Consider the following 20,593-nt stretch of genomic DNA (forward strand, 5'->3'; position numbering starts at 1 on the left):
GCAGCATGCACTCCCCCCCAACATTAATGGGAATTTTAATCTGGTGTAATCTTCTAAATGAAAGGCCCCTACTTGTGTTGTGTGTGCATGCTTGTGTTTCCAGCGCGGCGGAGATGTACTGTAATGCCGAGCGGACACGCGAGTGAGTGAGTCGGTGAGTAGTGTTCGTCGTCTTTTCTTAATTGTTTCATCGCCGGCGTTGTCTTCGGGGGTCGATGTGTGCGTTTAAAGCCCTTTCATGTGGATGAATAAACAAAGCAAACAACAACAATGCAGATATGTTTCTTCTTCCGCGGTGAGCGCAGCGGCAAGTTGGCTCCGGTGAGGGGAGGGTCAGGTGGGAGCCTCCTCCATGTCGCGCCGCATCTCGTCTGTTCACACCCGACTCCGCTTCTCTCTAGCTTACTGCACACGCCACATACTGTAGCTGCATTCATCCCGCGGCCTGTGCCTCACTGTGCCGTATATATATATATATATATATATATATATATATGGTGTGTGTTGCGAGATGGAATTCGACCTGCAATGTGAAGTTTCAATCACAGTACACTGTACATCTTTGTGCTTCTGCAAAGACATATGTAGAGAGATTCTACACTGTGCATAATGCGCATGTGCCCACATGCAGATTATACATAGAGAGGTCCTGAGTGCAGACACACACACACACACACACACACACACACACACACACACACACACACACACACACACACACACACACACACACACACACACACAATGAAATGCAATGCCTGTAGTCTGAGCATGCATAATTAAGGTGTACCTTGTTTGGAGAGAGTGCATGTCGCCTCTCGATGCGCACGCCACATCCCCAGAAAGAAGCTTTGAATAATGAAGAGTGTCACCTATGCAAAATGCAGGAGATGAGGACGCCTGCCAGAGAATGTGTTTTTGTCTGTGTGTGTGTGTGTGTGTGTGTGTGTGTGTGTGTGTGTGTGTGTGTGTGTGCGCGTGTGTGTGTGTGTGTGTGCGTGTGTGTGTGTGTGTGTGTGTGTGTGTGTGTGTGTGTGTGTGTGCGCGTGTGTGTGTGTGTGTGTGCGTGTGTGTGTGTGTGTGTGTGTGTGTGTGTGTGTGTGTGCGTGTGTGCGTCCATGCGCTTGCATGCATGTGTGTGTAAATGTGAGCGTGTGTGTATGTGAGCGTGTGCACCTACTGTATGTGCATGTGTGCAGAACTACAAAGATGTGTGTGTGTGTGTGTGTGTGTGTCATTTAACACAGTGTGGCTAGGACACCAGGCCATATGTGACTCCAGTGAGTTGACAGCTGAACCCCCATCTCCCTCCGTCTACCCCCCTTCTCTCGGGTCCCTAACCCCCCCCCCCCCTCCGACTGACGGCTCCTGTCCTGGGGAACCGGGCGTAAACACAGACATTGTCCCGGACGTGTCCTACTCTGAGCCGTGTCTTCATCACATCCTTGCGTCTCTGAACCCAGGGGGTGGGGTGGGGTCAGGAGGGGTGGAGGGTAGATGGAGGGGGATGCAGCAGGTTTAGAATGACCACATCATGTCCACTAGCACCTGGGCTACACTTGGAAACCCACTTCTGCGTTTTAAATTATGTATATTTGACTCTGTAGCCGTACATTTAACGCCAGCTCTTGGTATGTGGGTCCCAACGTTTGGAAAGTGCTCTGCACTGTAATGTTTTGAGAGAAATATTGCAACTTCAGCGAGTTGTCAACATCTGTACCAAAATGGACTGAAAAATAATCAAAACTGTCAAAACAACGACATTAACCAAACATGTTTTGAGAACTGCCTCACCCCTAAAAGGGATGTTATGATTGGCTAGAATTTACACATTATTTATATTACCACGTATACAGAATTGTTTCACTGTCATTCACTGGGATGATAGTATGGACCTGATGTTAGCTGGTGGGCTTAATTTCTTCAACTAGGCTAGTAGTTGTACCTGCAGTAGGCAAGATGTCACAAATCATATTCCCGTGTCCCATGTAGCTTATCCCTCCTCCCAGGGGCCCGTGGCCCTCCACACGACGGCATACATCTAAATCACAGGACAGCGTCGCAAGCCGGACACATTGGCCTCCATGCTCAGAGGGACAGAGAGATTAATAATTAATCTCAGCGGCTAAGATTGAAGTGATGTGTTGCAAATGAGTGGAACCACACCAACCTGAACGCTCGCAGTCGACCCCCTGGTGTTGTAATGGGCTTTGAGGTGTGACATTATGGAAGGACTCAGTGTCACCCTGGCCTCCTGGTGTAGCGGTGCCGGAGGTGCAGGAGGTGACGGGGCTCAGTGTCACCCTGGCCTCCTGGTGTAGGAGGTGCAGGAGGTGACGGGGCTCAGTGTCACCCTGGCCTCCTGGTGTAGCGGTGCAGGAGGTGACGGGGCTCAGTGTCACCCTGGCCTCCTGGCCTCCTGGTGTAGCGGTGCATGAGGTGATGGGGCTCAGTGTCACCCTGGCCTCCTGGTGTAGCGGTGCAGGAGGTGACGGGGCTCAGTGTCACCCTGGCCTCCTGGTGTAGGAGGTGCAGGAGGTGACAGGGCTCAGTGTCACCCTGGCCTCCTGGTGCAGGAGGTGCAGGAGGTGACGGGGCTCAGTGTCACCCTGGCCTCCTGGTGCAGGAGGTGCAGGAGGTGACGGGGCTCAGTGTCACCCTGGCCTCCTGGTGTAGGAGGTGCAGGAGGTGACGGGGCTCAGTGTCACCCTGGCCTCCTGGTGTAGCGGTGCAGGAGGTGACGGGGCTCAGTGTCACCCTGGCCTCCTGGTGTAGCGGTGCAGGAGGTGACGGGCTCAGTGTCACCCTGGCCTCCTGGTGTAGCGGTGCAGGAGGTGACGGGGCTCAGTGTCACCCTGGCCTCCTGGTGCAGGAGGTGCAGGAGGTGACGGGGCTCAGTGTCACCCTGGCCTCCTGGTGTAGCGGTGCAGGAGGTGACGGGGCTCAGTGTCACCCTGGCCTCCTGGTGCAGGAGGTGCAGGAGGTGCAGGAGGTGATGGGGCTCAGTGTCACCCTGGCCTCCTGGTGTAGCGGTGCAGGAGGTGCGGAGGAGGAGCGGGTACACAATGCCTGTACAGAGGGACCGTGTTCAGAAAGCCTGTCAGTCCGCTAGATGGTGATCATTCACTTCTCATTGGCCCATGTGGTATTTCTCTTTTAAGATCCCATTTTATGGAAAAGCTGAGTTTTGCCTATAATCTTTGTGTGGATTTAGCTGTCCAAAGTTATCCAAAGTGCTGGCTACTCCACATCTGATGACATTCCTTGAAATAAATCATAAATAAATAAAGTCATTAGTTTCAACATTAGCATAAGATTGTTTTCATGTCTGCAAAAACCCATTGTACGGCCTTTTAAATATGGAGGTTCAGCTCATCTTAAAGGAACACGCCAGCATTATGGGAAATGCGCCTACCGTCTTCTCCAGAGTCAGACAAGAAGATACCAATAAAATGTCCTCCCTGTGCGTTCAGTAGAAAACTCTGCGGCTGCAAGCTAGTTTAGCACAAATTAATGGAAGCTGATACGGACCACTAGCCAACAGCTAGGCTTTCTACTACAGTAAATACACAGAGAGGAAATTGGCATCTATCTTCATCTTATTTCCCATAATGTTCCCATAAAGTTCCTTTAACTTTGTGGTTGAATAGGCATTTTATATGTAGGCCTGCCCTACCCCTTCAAGAATCTCAACATCACCGGATGTCTAGGGTCCTACTAATCACCCCAAAGTACCAGAAAATACCCTAAAGTACCCCAAAATACCCCAAAGTATACCCCGAAATACTCCAAAGTATACCCCAAAATACCCCAAAATATCCCAAAATACCCCAAAGTACCCCAAAGTATACCCCAAAGTACCCCAAAGTATACCCCCAAATACCCCACAGTACCCCAACATACCCCAAAGTACCACAACATATCCCCAAATACCCCAAAGTGCCTGGAAATATACCACAAAGTACCTAAAATGAAAAACTAAAATGTGCACATTTTGTGTAATAGTGTAATAGTGTAATAGTGTAATAGTGTAATAGTGTAATAGTGTGTAATAGTGTAATAGTGTAATAGTGTGTAATAGTGTAATAGTGTAATAGTGTGTAATAGTGTGTAATAGTGTAATAGTGTGTAATAGTGTGTAATAGTGTAATAGTGTGTAATAGTGTAATAGTGTAATAGTGTGTAATAGTGTGCTCACTCCACTCAAACCAATAGAGTTATAATTCACTCTACTCAAAATCAAATTTAAATTGACGTGACTGGGGAAATGTTGCCAGTCAGTCAGCCAAAACAAATTCCTGGACGACTCCAAGGTCGAACTTTGAGCTGCTGGAGTCGAAGGCTCTCTTGGAGATAAGAGTGGCATGCGGCCCCCCCACCCCCAGCCCCCTCCCCCCACCCCCCCTCCTACGTGTATGGCCCAGCGCCTGTATGGCAGCTAACTCGTATGCGTGCTGGAGGGGGGAGCCAAGGCTGTCTCGTCAACCCCCACCCCCCAGCCCCCCCCCTACCCCCCCCCCCCCCCCCCCCCGGGTGCTCCGCGCCAAACATGGCAGCGGTAATATGCATACTTCTGTCTCAAAGAGTCCTGCATGTATAACAAATGCGCATGTTGGTGAATTTATGACTGTGTGCCATTATTACTATCAATGTAATAATTGTGGAATATTACTATAATGAGCTGTATGTGTATGAACCAAGCATCCTTTGTGAAGCACTTTGGTTGACAAGTGTCATGTTTAAATGTGCTATATAAATAAATTTGATTGATTGATTGATTGATAGTGTAATAGTGTGTAATAGTGTGCTAGTGTAATAGTGTGCTAGTGTGTAATAGTGTAATAGTTTAATAGTGTAATAGTGTGTAATAGTGTAATAGTGTAATAGTGTGTAATAGTGTGTAATAGTGTAATAGTGTGTAATAGTGTGTAATAGTGTAATAGTGTAATATTGTGTAATAGTGTAATAGTGTGTAATAGTGTAATAGTGTGTAATAGTGTAATAGTGTAATTTTGTGTAATAGTTCAAGTTCAAGTTCTTTAATAGTTGTCATACAGAAGTACAGAATACTTTCATACAAAATGCTTCTTACTGTTACGCTCCAGAGACTGTGCTAGACAAGATAGTATCAAATAACATAATAACATAATATAGCATGAATTTAGAAGAAGAAAATGAGGTCACAGTGTTCGGTATAGACATATGTACAATGTTCTGAGTTACCATATAATATACAATACACAATACTATGCAGTGTACTAATGTACAGTACTATCTAGTGCAAAGCAGAAATGGGATGAGGTACAATTTTAGGTACAATTTACAGTAAGGTGTACGAGTTGTAGTGCAATCCTTCATCCATAAATATAAAGTGTGGGGAGTGGGTGCTACAGTGTGTTTGTTTAAAGTGGGTGTGTGCTATAAAGTGTGTGGAGTGGGTGCTACAGTGTGTTTGTTTAAAGTGAGTGTGTGCGTGTGGATGTGTGTGCTATGTGTGTTTGGTGGTTGTTGTTGTGTAGTGTTCATTCATTGTTCGTTTAGCAGCCTGATGGCCTGGGGATAGAAGCTACTTCTGAGTCTTTCTGTGCTCGCCTTGAGACTCCTGTATCGCTTGCCTGACGGCAGCAGTTCAAAGAGGCAGTTGTTCGGGTGGCTCGAGTCCTTAATAATTCTCTTAGCCTTACCCCTGCACCGCTTGTTGTAAATGTTCTGGAGGGTGGGGAGCCCCCCTCCAATTGTGCGTTCGGCTGAACGTGTCACTCTTTGTAGTCTGCTTTGGTCTTTTGCAGTGCTATTCCCAAACCAGGAGGTGATGTTGCCGGTCAAGATGCTCTCTATTGTACATGAGTAGAAGTTCTTAAGGATCTTCTGGCTGACTTGGAACTTCCTTAGGCGCCTGAGGAAGTAGAGGCGTTGTCGTGCCTTCTTCACCACACTGTTAATGTGTGTGGTCCATGTCAAGTCCTCGGATATGTAGGCTCCGAGGTACTTGAAGCTGTTGACTCTCTCAACCGGTGCCCCGTCGATGCTGAGGGGGCTGTAGTCCTTGACCCCCGACCTCCTGAAGTCCACAATCATCTCCTTTGTTTTGCTGACGTTCAGGGAGAGGCTGTTTTCCTGGCACCATCCCGCCAGGACCTTGACCTCTTCCAGGTAGGCCCTCTCGTCGTTGGCAGAGATCAGGCCCACCACCACTGTGTCGTCAGCAAATTTGACGATTGTATTGCTACTCCGCTGAGCCACACAGTCGTGTGTGTACAGGGAGTAGAGGAGGGGACTCAGAACACAGCCCTGGGGGGCCCCTATGTTGAGGGTGATGGATGAGGAGGTGCAGTTGCCTGCTCTCACCACCTGGGGTCTGCCAGTCAGGAAGTCCAAGACCCACTGGCAGAGGTCATAGCCCAAGCCCAGGTCCCTGAGCTTGGCTATGAGTATGGAGGGGACTATGGTATTGAATGCCGAGCTGTAGTCGATGAATAGCATTCTCACATAGTTCCCCTGCCTCTTGTCCAGGTGTGATGCTGCTGTGTGCAGCACATGGGATATGGCGTCCTCCGTGGACCTGTTGGGGCGGTATGCAAATTGCAGGGGTCCATGTTGATGGGGAGGGAGGAGCAGATGTAGCCCTTTACTAGCTTCTCGAAGCACTTCATGGCTATGGAGGTGAGAGCTACAGGGCGGTAGTCGTTGAGGCAAGCAGGCTTGGATTTTTTGGGTACAGGGATAATAGTGGACTTCTTCAGGCAGGTGGGGATGACAGCCTGTTCTAAGGACAGGTTAAATATGTCAGTGAATACTGGGGCCAGTTGCCAGTTGGTCGGCACAGACTTTTAGGACGCGGCCGGGGATGCCGTCTGGACCTGCTGCCTTCCTGATATTCACTTTTTTAAAGGTCCGCCTCACCTCATGCTCTGTTACCCTGAACACTGCGCCTCCATCAGCAGCCGACCCCCCCCCCCCCCCATTGCCGAGGCTTGTGAGCTGGTGTTGTTATTACCAGCATCAAACCTCGCATAGAAGGTATTGAGGTCATTTGCTAAGGAGATGTCACTGTAATAGTGTGTAATAGTGTGTAATAGTGTAATAGTGTAATAGAGTAATAGTCTGTAATAGACACTATTACACACTATTACACTATTACACACTATTACACTATTACACTATTACACACTATACACTATTACACTAGCACACTATTACACTATTACACACTATTACACTATTACACACTATTACACTATTACACTATTACACACTATTACACTATTACACACTAGCACACTATTACACACTATTACACTATTACACACTATTACACACTATTATACTATTACACTATTACACTATTACACACTAGCACACTATTACACTATTACACTATTACACTAGCACACTATTACACTATTACACACTATTACACTATTACACTAGCACACTATTACACTATTACACACTATTACACTATTACACTATTACACACTATTACACTATTACACACTATTACACACTATTACACTATTACACACTATCATACTATTACACTATTACACTATTACACACTATTACACTCTTACACTATTACACACTATTACACAAAATTACACTATTACAGTATTACACACTATTACACTATTACACACTATTACACTATTACACTATTACATACTATTATACTATTACACACTATTACACTATTACACACTATTACACTATTACACTATTACACTAGCACACTATTACACTATTACACACTATTACACTATTACACTATTACACCTAGCACACTATTACACTATTACACTATTACACTAGCACACTATTACACTATTACACACTATCACACTATTACACTATTACACACTATTACACTATTACACACTATTACACACAATTACACTATTACACTATTACACACTATTACACTATTACACACTATTACATTATTACACACCATTACACTACACTAGCACACTATTACACTATTACACACTATTACACACTATTACACTATTACACACTATTACACTATTACACACTAGCACACTATTACACTATTACACTATTACACACTATTACACTATTACACTATTACACTAGCACACTATTACACACTATTACACACTTACACTATTACACTAGCACACTATTACACACTATTACACTATTACACTATTACACACTATTACACTATTACACACTATTGCACTATTACACTATTACACACTATTACACTATTACACTATTACACACTATTACACTATTACACTATCACACACTATTACACTATTACACAAAATGTGCACATTTTAGTTTTTCATTTTAGGTATTTTGTGGTACTTTGTGGTATATTTCCAGGCACTTTGGGGTATTTTGGGATATGTTGGGGTACTTTGGGGTATTTTGGGGTACTGTGGGGTATTTTGGGTATACTTTGGGTATTTTGGGGTACTTTGGGGTATTTTCTGGTATTCTGGGGTATACTTTGGGGTATTTTGGGGTATTTTAGGGTACTTTGGGGTATTTTGGGGTACTTTGGTGTATTTTCTGGTACTTTGGGGTATACTTTGGGGTATTTTAGGATATTTTGGGGTACTTTGGGGTGATTAGTAGGACCCGATGTCTACTGTCTTCTGGGTTTTATTGAGTACGTTTTGCATTGTTACTTTCAGGAAGTGGATTATACTCCAAAACATTACATTAACTCATTGGCCGCCACTCACAAATAAAGTCGGGTTAACTCGCTGACGCTTGAGCACCAAACCCGAGAAAAGTCGGGTTTTCTATCGTTATTTCTTTTATTCGATATTTCCATTCATAATCCATCGAGGGAGCCTGTGTTATCATTGGGAATGAGTCTGAGATCGCAAACGTCCAATACCACCGCCTGCCGCATTGCGGCCGGTATTGCACATCCTTTGAAACTGTCTGGCTTGGGCTCTCGATGTCAAATGGGCAATAGTATTATATCCATAGCTATGATATTTAATATAGTTTGAGCCCTGCAAACACCGCCATGTATTCCTATTATTTAAAGCGGTGGCCTTCTTACCACATGGTAAATAGCGACCTCTGGCGCTGATTGAGTTAAAAGGCAAGCACTGATGTACTCTATAATCAAAACAAAGCAGTCAATTAAAACCCCCATGCGGACAATATGCTTTTCAAGTGTAAGTAGATTAACTGTTAACTTTTGTCTGTTCATCAGAAATGATGTAACACCCCAAACAAGTTAAATGTTGCATATTGCTACTATTTTTTAAATTTTATTTATCCTTTATTTATCCAGGAATTTCCCATTGAGATACAAGATCTGTTCTTCCAGGGAGTCCTAACCAACACGGCACACAACAAGTTTCAACATGAAAACAAGGGCATTAAACAAAAAACATACAAATCAAATACAAATACAGAAGGCCGTGCAGTGGCAAGAAGCATAATCAGATCAGCAATAGCATCAGGTAAAACCGTTACATGTTTCATGAAGGGCTAATCGTAGCATACCTGCATATTGCTACTATTGACACTGTTACGACCCTGGCTCAAAGGGACGCAACCTATGTGCAAACAGACACCAAAACCCGTGTTTAACCCAAAAGACTACTCTAACAATGAAATACTGATACAAACTAAAGAACAAAGAATGGGAGAACGTGACAACTCCCTGTTTCCACACACTCCTCTAGCCACAGTCAGAGTGCATGTGTGACTGAGGGACTGGTTTTAACCTGCCAGCAGGTATCCAATCAGCAGCAATTAGCTAATTAGCAGCCCTCACCTGCATGCCCAGTGACACAGGAGTGATCAAGCTCATGGTACATAACAACACTGATAACATGCAATGTAATATTTTATTTCCATGACGAGGGGCGTGATACAAGCGTAACTCCCCTGCTGCACAGCAGGGGCAGGTTAGTAGCTTCTGTCTGATCTTGTAGCTACTGAGGGATTTCAGACACAGCAACTGTCTCCCAATCTACTGCTCAGTATGTCTGGGTTTGAGACAGCCAATCAGCCAAGGGAATAATGACTAACCACCTAATTGAAGGTAAGCTGTCAAAAACACAAGTATGACTCGGTTATTTGGGGAGGAAACAATCATTGTCAAGATATACAGTATGATATAAAAGATAAATGAACTGTAGGGTCCAGTGATGCACCAGGGCTTGTGTATCCAGTGGATATTTGGGCTCCTTGATGTTTTATTTGAAGTGGACCCCACCGTGCCAGGTGAGCATGAGTTTGGAGTGGATCTTTATCAGAGAGCCACAAAGGAGGTGGAGGTGTTGAATATATGGAGAGAGATGGAGAGATGTCTTGTGGCCTATGTGTTCAAGGTGGTAAGTTAGCCCCATGAATTAGTAAAGTGGAAAAGTAGCTGGTGCTCAACATGGCGATAGGACCAGTGTGCTTAGCAGGGAGCCAAATACGGAGCCATGGGGAACTCCATTTGGGTCAACAAAGGAACACACTGAGAGCCTGTGTAGGAAAATATACACAAACACATACACATATGCAACCACTACTACTATATGTGTAAGAGCCTATGACTTACTGTATATTACACAAAGGTACAAGGATAGACCACGCAGCACTTACAGATCAGCTGTGACAAACCAGTTCATTATCACCAAACCAAATTATCTTAGTGATACTGCGCTGTAGTTTTGTGAACTGATCCTGTCCCGTACACATATTGTCATTTGATTGTGTCGCCCATTCTGCTTTGATTGAACAGCAGGTCAAATACTGTAGATAAGAGTATTGTTGCAAGTTCACCTGAAACCTACTCGTCAGCAGCAACAGAGGGACTTGATTCTCCAGGCCTATTTGTCTATGTGCCTGATGTTTGCCTCTGCTTTTTTTAATGGCAGTGCTAACGTGGCAGTGGTGTTTACCACCTCAATAATGTAAACCATTTATCTGTTTACTTGTTCAGAGAGAGAGAGAGAGAGAGAGAGAGAGAGAGAGAGAGAGAGAGAGAGAGAGAGAGAGAGAGAGAGAGAGAGAGAGAGAGAGAGAGAGAGAGAGAGAGAGAGGGAGTCTTGTGTTGCTGCCCAGAGGGGCTTGTTGATGAAAATGTGGGATAAATGTTTCTTTCTCTTAACTCTCCCACCAGGGAATGTGGTAATATTTCTAATTAGTCCTGAGAGCAAAGAAGGAAGTTGGAGCATGCTAGGCTAATGATGAACTACTCTCTCTTCCTGCCATTTAATAATGAAAGCAACCTGGGCCATTATTATCATAGTTCCAGAGACTGAGGGAGATGAGGACAGGTTACAGGGAGAGTAGGATACTCCCATTACATGGTCTGTCTCACTGATGTAACAGTTATCTGTTCAGAGAATGTTGGTGAGTATGGCGATGAAGCTACTTTGAGATGAGAAGCCCCCCCCCCCCCACCCCCACCCCTCTTGATGTTTTGTGATTTGACTGCGGACACCAGTGGTCCATCAAGGGAAACACCTCCACCACACCCCCCATCCATCCCACCCCCCAACTCCCACCATCCCAAAAAAAAAAAACCTGGGCTCGGATGTGGCGTAATATCTTATCTAATTAAGTTTCCGAGCTGCATTTTCATTTGTTAATCACTTAAGTGCTTCCAGGATAACCTGATATCCAAAGGTCTGGTCCCAGTAGCCACAAATGTCAAAATGCAATTATATGCATGATTAGCTTGACCCGCTTCCAGAGCCCCCTCCACCCCGGCACCACCGGAGAAGCTGACAACTGCCGGCATGTTTGTTTTGATGAGATTAGGTGTGGAAGAGGCCGTGTGCAGCAGGGCACGGCACCCCCCTCTGGCCAACGGCGGAACTAACAGCAAACCGCCAGCCAGTGAGGGAGAGATGGGAGAGAGGGATGGAGAGAGAGGAGGAGGAGAGGAGGCATGCTCAGGTAGACAATATCTCTATCTCCGAGTTTAGCCTCAGGATCCCCTGAAAAAAAGGAAGAAAAAAAAACAGGAAGAAAAAAACAATTTATGCTGCTTAAAGGATAATATGATCAGGAATTATTAATCAAATCATCTTGATCCAGGGCGGGCTTTACTTTGTGGTGCTTAGCAGAGCAGCAATCCGCTCTAATCTGATTGTGTGGAGATAAGGCGACTTTAGCCCCTCCATTGTGCTATGTTGATTAAGAGGGGCAGCAGGCTCACTGCTCTCTAGTTAGTCGGAGTAAGATCACACACACACACACACGCACGCACAAACGCACACACACGCACACACACACATGCACGCACAGGCACACACACACACACACACACATGCATGTGCACACAGGCACGCACGCACACACACACACACACACACACACACACACACACACACACACACACACACACACACACACACACACACACACACACACACACACACACACACACACACACACACACACACACACACACACACACACAAACACACAAAAGCACATACACTACCCATATTGTGAATACAAAAATATGTAAAAAAAAAGTACATTAATTCATCGTTATTTTTCCTATGACAAATAGCAGAGGGATTGTGCTGAATTTGTGTAAATTCTATCGATAGTTTCACCTTCAAGTATATCATCTTTTCTTAGGTTGTGGAACAAAATATAAATGTAAACTTATACACATCTGTAAGGTGTGCAGATGCATCCAGTTCGATGGGGAAAGTGTTCTCCTGCTATAACTTGTATGTGTGTGTGTGTGTGTGTGTGTGTGTGTGTGTGTGTGTGTGTGTGTGTGTGTGTGTGTGTGTGTGTGTGTGTGTGTGTGTGTGTGTGCGCGTGCATGTGTGTGTGTGTGTGTCTCTGTGTGTATTTGTATGTGTGTGTATTTGTATGTGTGTGTGTGGTGGGGGAGGGAGGGTCTGTGTTAATAATGAATCAGAAATATAAATGTACACACATGCACTGCACAGACACACGCCTTTTAAATCCTTTATTTGAATCATCAGTTCAAATCGCACATATAGGATTCAAATATTACAGAGGTTCAATATGCACATTTGCACACACACACACACACACACACACACACACACACACACACACACACACACACACACACACACACACACACACACACACACACATATCAAAACTTTCTCATGGCGGGTGTCTCGCATTGCTCCTGTGAAGTTGGCCTGCTTAAGTTTAATTGGTGTGGATCTGTGTTTGGAGTTAATGGAACTGAAAAAGAATATCTGAGGAAGTGTGCATTTTGACAAAGGCTGCGGGGCTAGGGATGTATGGAGCCCAGGGGTCTCCAGAGGGAGGTGTGGGGTCCCTGGGTGCCCCATTAGAGAGACCCCCTCCTCCTCCCCGTCATACACCCCCTGCAGCTCCCCATGCAAAGGGAGACCACAGCAGCCAGAATATTCATGTTCCACTACCTAGTAGTGTGTGTGATCCTCCAGGCTGCTTAAACACACACATGCACACCCGGGGCTCACACAAGCATGTACACACACACACACACACACACACACACACACACACACACACACACACACACACACACACACACACACACACACACACACACACACACACACACACACACACACACACACACACACGCACACGCACACGCAGACACACACACACACACACACACACACACACACACACACACACACACACACACACACACACACGCACACGCAGACACACACACACACACACACACACACAGACACACACACACACACAGACACACACACACACACACACACACACACACACGCAGACACACACACCACACTCACACATATGCACACACAGACACACACACACACACACACGCACACACACACGCAGACACACACACCACACTCACACATATGCACAGAAGCCTCAAACTTACAAGAGTGAGTGTTTGAAATAATAATAATAATTACAATTTTTTTTTAAAACAAGAACGCCCTTTTGAACATCAAATGAAATCGCTTCAATTGATCTCTTGTGATATTGCGCCATTCGTTTCAGACCGTACATATACTAGGATGCTGAAACACAGATGAAATTGGCCGCTACCTCCGTCAGGGTTCTGTCTGTCAGGGCCTTTGTGGTGGTCGGGGTCGGGGCATCCGAGAAGCTGAATGCAGCCTGGGATCGGAGTAGTGGGAGGAGGCTTTATGTGGCCATGTTAGGGGCCTCTCTCTCCACAGGAAAAGGCTCTGAGAGGTGCCTAAGAGGCCAACAGGCGTTTTACAGTGCCACATCAGAGAGGGGGAAAAGTGGGCCGATTGACCTATGACTGGAGCCATTTTCACCTCAGCACAAAGGAGCACCTGGAAAAGCAATGGCTTAGAGCTAACTAGTGTTTGTGTAAATCCCCACGGCCCCCACCACCCCCCGCCACACATTTACTTCTATGCAATTCTGCTGTCAATCAACTCTCCCTCACACTGATTTTGGTTTATACAGTACATGGAGTGGAGAGGCTTTGTTTCTGTTTAAACTTCCTGAAACCCTGTACCGAGTAGCCTACTGATGCAATTAGTATGGTCTTGCTCACATTTAACCTACAGGACACTATTTTAAACCAGAGGAGAGATTCCAAGGTATCAGAAAATATAAACAGATAAATGTAGAAAATAATTTGTAATCATGATTAATGGCCCTTCTCTAAAGGCCCTAGTATGAGATGGCTAAAATAATGCTATTTGATTCAGCACATTTACACGTGTCCTGTAAAAAGAGGAAGTTAGACAAGCTAGACTTGTCACGGATATTGATTGGTATTACGTGAGTGGGTTACGGTCAACCAATTAGCTAGCAAGCTAATGTTAAGCAAAATTAGCAAGCCAAAGTCATGGTAATGTTGAACGTTGGTTTAGTTATCAAGGCAGAGTGCTAGCTTAGTTACTATGTGCTGTAAACGTCATTGTTACGTATTACTTTCACACGGTGGAGGGATACTTACTGTCTGTGGTGCATATTCACATTGTGGTAGTAGTGTGTTGTCACTAATGGGTGGTTTGATTGACACACTGTTTTCTTTCTGTTGTCATTTTGCTTGTGTTTAAAATGGCCGTTTTCTAATTTGCCACAGGTGTGGTGATTGAGGCACCACGCCTACAGAGCAGAGCAGAGTGCAGGCTGCAGCAGTTCGTCTCCCGCTTCACAAGATATCTCAGCTCTCCAGAGTCTCACCTGCTCACTGCTTGACTTGTTTATTTTTGGCTTGTTGTCCTTTTTGCCTTTGTGCTTTACTTCATAATTATATCCTGCACTAGGGAGTCTGGAGCACCCAGCTCCCCATCTTTTTTGTTCTCTAAATTAGTTGCTGTGCGAATAAATAGTTATTTTTGATAACTCTTGTCCAGTGTCCTCTGTCCACCACTTTGCATTCAAGGCCTACACGAGCCATATCTTAGGCTTGAATGTAACAGTCGTTCTCAAAAGCATTTCATTGGACGCTACATTAGTATACACCCCTGTGTGCGGGAGTTTTATCGTTTTCTAGGAGATTAAACTAGGGCTGACCCCTATTAGTCGATTAGTAGACTAATCGGTCGAAAGGAGCCGTAGTCGACTGCCAACCTCTTAGTAAAATAATAAATAAAAAATAATAAATTATTATTATTATATATTTTTGTATCATTCTTTCCAAAAGAAAAGAGGCCTCTAACGCTAATGGCACGCATACCAGAGGCTAACTGCCTACAAAAACAGGCACAGAGGCACTGAAAGAGGATTTCACCCATCTAATGAACACACTAGACTAGACAAATATCAAGATGTATCCATCAGTGGACCAATTGCATGCTTTTGCAGAGGACAAGAAGCCTTCAGTCGACTTCTTCAGACATTAAGCACCCCCCACAGCCCAAATGGAATGAAAAAAAAATAAAAAATAAATATATATATACATATATATCATACTTTTAATTTTTTTGTCGACTATCGGCAAATTTTGGCCAATCATAGTCGACTATCCAAATCCTTAGTCGGGGACAGCCCTAGAAATGACAAACTCTAAAATAATGCAAAACAACTATTTTGTCATTGCTGGGACAGATAGCCTACTGGCATATAGGTGACAACAAGCACAAGCCATTTGATAAAAGAACATCTATTTTGATTACATGGGGCCTTTAAAGGCCAACTTGGAGGTTAAACCCTACTCTTCAGTTATGGGTAGTTTACATCATTGGTATCTAATTTCATTATTTATTTTTTTCCATTTGACGCCGGAAATGCCATTCAGAAAGGGTTAAAAAGGTCCACGCACGAATAACATGCACGGAGCAAATTAAAAAAATCAGACGCTAGCAGGGCCGTGACGTCACTCGAGGCAACTTATGCCCGTCCGGGTCATAGTACTACTGGCTATATGGCTCTGGCTAACGTTACCCCGCTAACGTTAGCATTATGTCTACTGTCGTGAACCTTTTTAAATCGGGCATGTAAAAGAGTTTGGGGAACGAGTAAAATGTGCAGGTCCTCTTCTCAGACCTGTGGGGCAAAGCACTGCACGCATCATGCCGGCTAGCAAGCTACACGTCACGGCATGTTGATACGATAGCAGCCCCTCGGATAGCTACCACGATAGCTATTAGCTAACTAACGTTAACGTTACAAGCTCAAACACCTTATAACTACTACTATTGTCGTGTCCATAAGTCCTTGTGAGGACAAAGGTATACAAAGAGGAGAGAACCATTTTAAATCGGGTGATGTTAGGAGTTTCGAGAATGCTGGCTACCAAGCTAGCTAACTTAGCTACTAACGTTATATACACAATATGTACAACTACACAATGATTTACATTATTACAAATATGGTAACGTGGTTGTGGCTTTTACAAATAGTGGTTAGCTTTAGAGATGAATGGCTATGATCACGGAGCAATAGTGTTAGGTGAAACAGAGACTAGGTCCTCGGCTAGTAGTAGCAAGGCTCTCTGCTTCCTGCCACTACCTGCCTGTGACTCTCAGAGCCCCTCGCTGCGCTGCACCTTGTGCGACGTCATCATTAAGATGAAACACGCACGTTATGAACCATGGATTAAAATATGCATGTGCGTGGAGGTTGTGGTTTGGTCGACAAAATGTTTTATAAAAACGCTAAAACTGGGTCAATTTCTATAAATTGTTTTCCCTCTTCATGAAAGTCACCGTTGCCCTAGTCACATTGTTTATTGAACAAAAATACAACCTGCAAGTTGGCCTTTAACAAGATGATGTCTCTGGAATTAATGCATTGCTCCTTATAGACATGACACATCTGAAATGATGTGAAGAAGAAGATAAACAATATGTTCATGAAAATATACTGCTAAAACTAATACATGGCCTTGGGATACATGTCTATAGGCCCTTTTCACAGTGGCCATTTTGATGTGTCATATAGCAGGGTAAACCCTGATAACACTAATTATGGTTCCATTCCATTTAGAGGTGTGCCAGTGCCAAGGCCCTGGCTTTGTGCATTATGGCTCACTGGAATGGCGCTGGCACACATAAATGGAATGGAACCATAATTAAACCTGTACACACAAAGTGCTGGTGAGGGGGTATTGCAATCACTCCTGCCTGTGTGTGTGTGTTTTGTCTATTTGTGTGGCCACATTAGCCAGAACTCATACAGTTCTGATCCGATTTGTATAATTTAGCTTTGCACATACTATGTAGGTTGACAGGAGGCCAAGGACCTGAATTCTCAAATATATTTTGAATATATTATATAATCAATATAACTGACGTTACCCAGATGGGGGAGAGCAGCGCTTACAGACTTAGCCTCCTCGCACGCGGGTGTAGGCATCTCTGTTAATGCCATTATAGTTATTAATTTTATTAGCTACAGCTGTTTACCCTGCTAGGACATGTCAAAAAGGTTGCTGTGAAAAGGTTCTGTTATATATGCATATATGTATAATGTATTGTACACATTAGGGATGCCCCGATCACGTTTTTTGGCACCGATACCGATCACCGATCGTCTATGAGCCATATCGGCCGATACCGATCGTTTTTGGTTTTATATAAAAAAAAAAAAAAAAAAAAAAATATATATATATATATATATATATATATATATATATATATATATATATATATACTTTAAAAAAAATTATAAAATGTATATATTATATAATTATACTTGTAGTTGTATTATCTGCAAGACATCGCCACCACGTCAAAATGCTTGCTATCTGCAAACAGCTCCACTGTCTGTGTGTAATTATACTCTGCTTTGGTCAAATCACATTCAGCATTGCCCTCAGCTAGCCCCTTTCGTGACTGCGATGCAAGCCAGGGGCTCGAATACGCATCGAATCAATGTTATGAGACATTGATATCAGGAGCTATCTGTAGCTACTGCTAGCCAGCTAGATAACGGAGGTATCATGCACTACTAGACTATTGCTGGAGCATTTGTTGATATCAGGAGCTATCAGTAGCTAGCCAGCTAGATAACGTTAAGACAACGCCTCAGTGAACTATTTAGTTTACTGGGACATGTCATATAAACAGTGAGCTAACGTGAGCTAACGTGAGCTACCTAGCTAATGGAGGTATCATGCACTAGACTATTGCTGGAGCATTTGTTGATACCAGGAGCTATCAGTAGCTAGCCAGCTAGATACCGTTAGACAATGCCTCATGTATTAAACTAAAAGTGAATAGTTGACTGGGTCATTTTGTTTAAACAGTAACGTTAGCTAGGTAGCTAACGTTAGCTCACAGAGGTCCCATGCACTAGACTAGAGCAGACTATTGCCGGAGCCTCTGTTGACACGGGTCTGGGAGGGGAAGGAGGAGGAGGAGGAGGAGGAGGAGGAGGAGGAGGAGGAGGAGGAGGAGGAGGAGGAGGAGGAGGAGGAGGAGGAGGAGGAGGAGGAGGGGGAGGGGCAGTGCGCTGCAGCTCTGTGTGCTTGAGAGAGAAGTCAGCGAGTGAGAACTCCACTGAGAATTGGATAATGTTTTTCGATCGGTTTTCACGATCGGCGAAGATAAAGCATTATCGGAATTCACCGATCTCATATTTATACTGAATATCGGCCGATACCGATCGCTGGCCGATCGATCGGGGCATCCCTAGTACACATGTATTGTATATAGTGGTGGGACTCGATACATTTTTTTTATCTAATTAATTTGAGACTTTATAGTTAATTAATCAAAATGTATCACATTTTAATCAATATTTGATGCGAAAAGCAAAACATTTCAATTCAAATGGATTTTGGTATACGAGTGAATCTGTTATGGTTTTGTGTGGGCGGAGGACCCAAACGCAGAACAGACACGAGGAGAGGTAGAAGTAGATTCTCGAATTTGAGCACTGCTCCTTTAATTCGAGTTACTTGGTAATGAAAAGAAAAGAGAGAGAGCAAGTCTCCAAAACGTACAAAACAATAAACACGTCACACGACGGTATATACTTGCAGAAGAGACACTAAAATAAAGAAAGCAAAACAAACATTAGCGACACTAAACAGAGGCAGCTAGAAAACAAACGAGAACAAAACACAGCTAGGCTGGAAAAGGCGCACGATGCAAAAACGTTACCCGGTGAGCGAATACAGGATACACAGGGAGTTTCACGACAAACAAGTCTCTATTCCGCAAACGGCAGGAACAGACCACGGGAAGAACCAAACGCACAGAGCAAGGCAGGAAACGCAATGACACCACAGGGAAGACAAGGGGCTCACAGGCATAAATACAGAGGTTGATTAATAATGAGTGACAGCTGGGGAGACAGCCACTAAGGACTAAACATGATGAGACTAAATAACAATAGATACAGACACAGGGGAGACATCACTAGACTAGACAATGGGGCACAGTACAGACAGCAGATACACAGACAGCCGATTAGCAGAGGTGTCACGAATTTCATAACTTTGGACTTGACTTGACCAAATCAAAAAAGACTTTGACTTCGACTTTGACTTTAACACCAATGACTTGTGACTTCACTTGGACTTGAGCCTTTTGACTTGAGAAGACTTGATACCTTCCCCCATGCCCAAAGATAAAAAATTATGTTATATTAAATACTGAATGGTTCGTTACTGTGTTATTTTTATGTAGATTGGTAGCGAGCTGCAGCGCAGTCCTCCTCTCCGGTCTGTCACCTCACCTGCGGAGACCAATAGGGTTCAGCTGCAGCGCCGGAGAATCCTCTCACTGGGCAAGCCTGTGGCAGCCACAAACCTACTTTCTATAGAAGCAGCTCGGATGTGCGCTGTTTTAAGTGAGCGTGTGTTATTGGATTGATTGATTGATTGATTGATTGATTGATTTATTGATTGATTGATTGAACATTTTATTAATGTCCGCCTTGTTTCGAACTGGTTATGCTTAGGCCCCCTTTCGAATTCGCCCTCTTTGGAAGTCTGTTATGCTTAGAGTTTGGAATCAGGGTTGGTGGTCTATTGCCCTGCTCTAAAGATAAACTCTAAGCATAACCGACTTCGAAAGAGGGCCTAAGCATAACCAGTTCGAAACAAGGCGGACATTAATAAAATGTTCAATCAATCAATCAATCCAATAACACACGCTTGTCGCTCACTTAAAATAGCGCACCTCCCAGCTGCTATATAGAAAGTAGTAGGTTCGTGGCTGCCACAGGCTTG

This window comes from Notolepis coatsorum, assembly GCF_963971535.1.
Source record: "Notolepis coatsorum genome assembly, contig: SCAFFOLD_489, whole genome shotgun sequence".
NCBI classification, from domain to species: Eukaryota; Metazoa; Chordata; class Actinopteri; order Aulopiformes; family Paralepididae; genus Notolepis; species Notolepis coatsorum.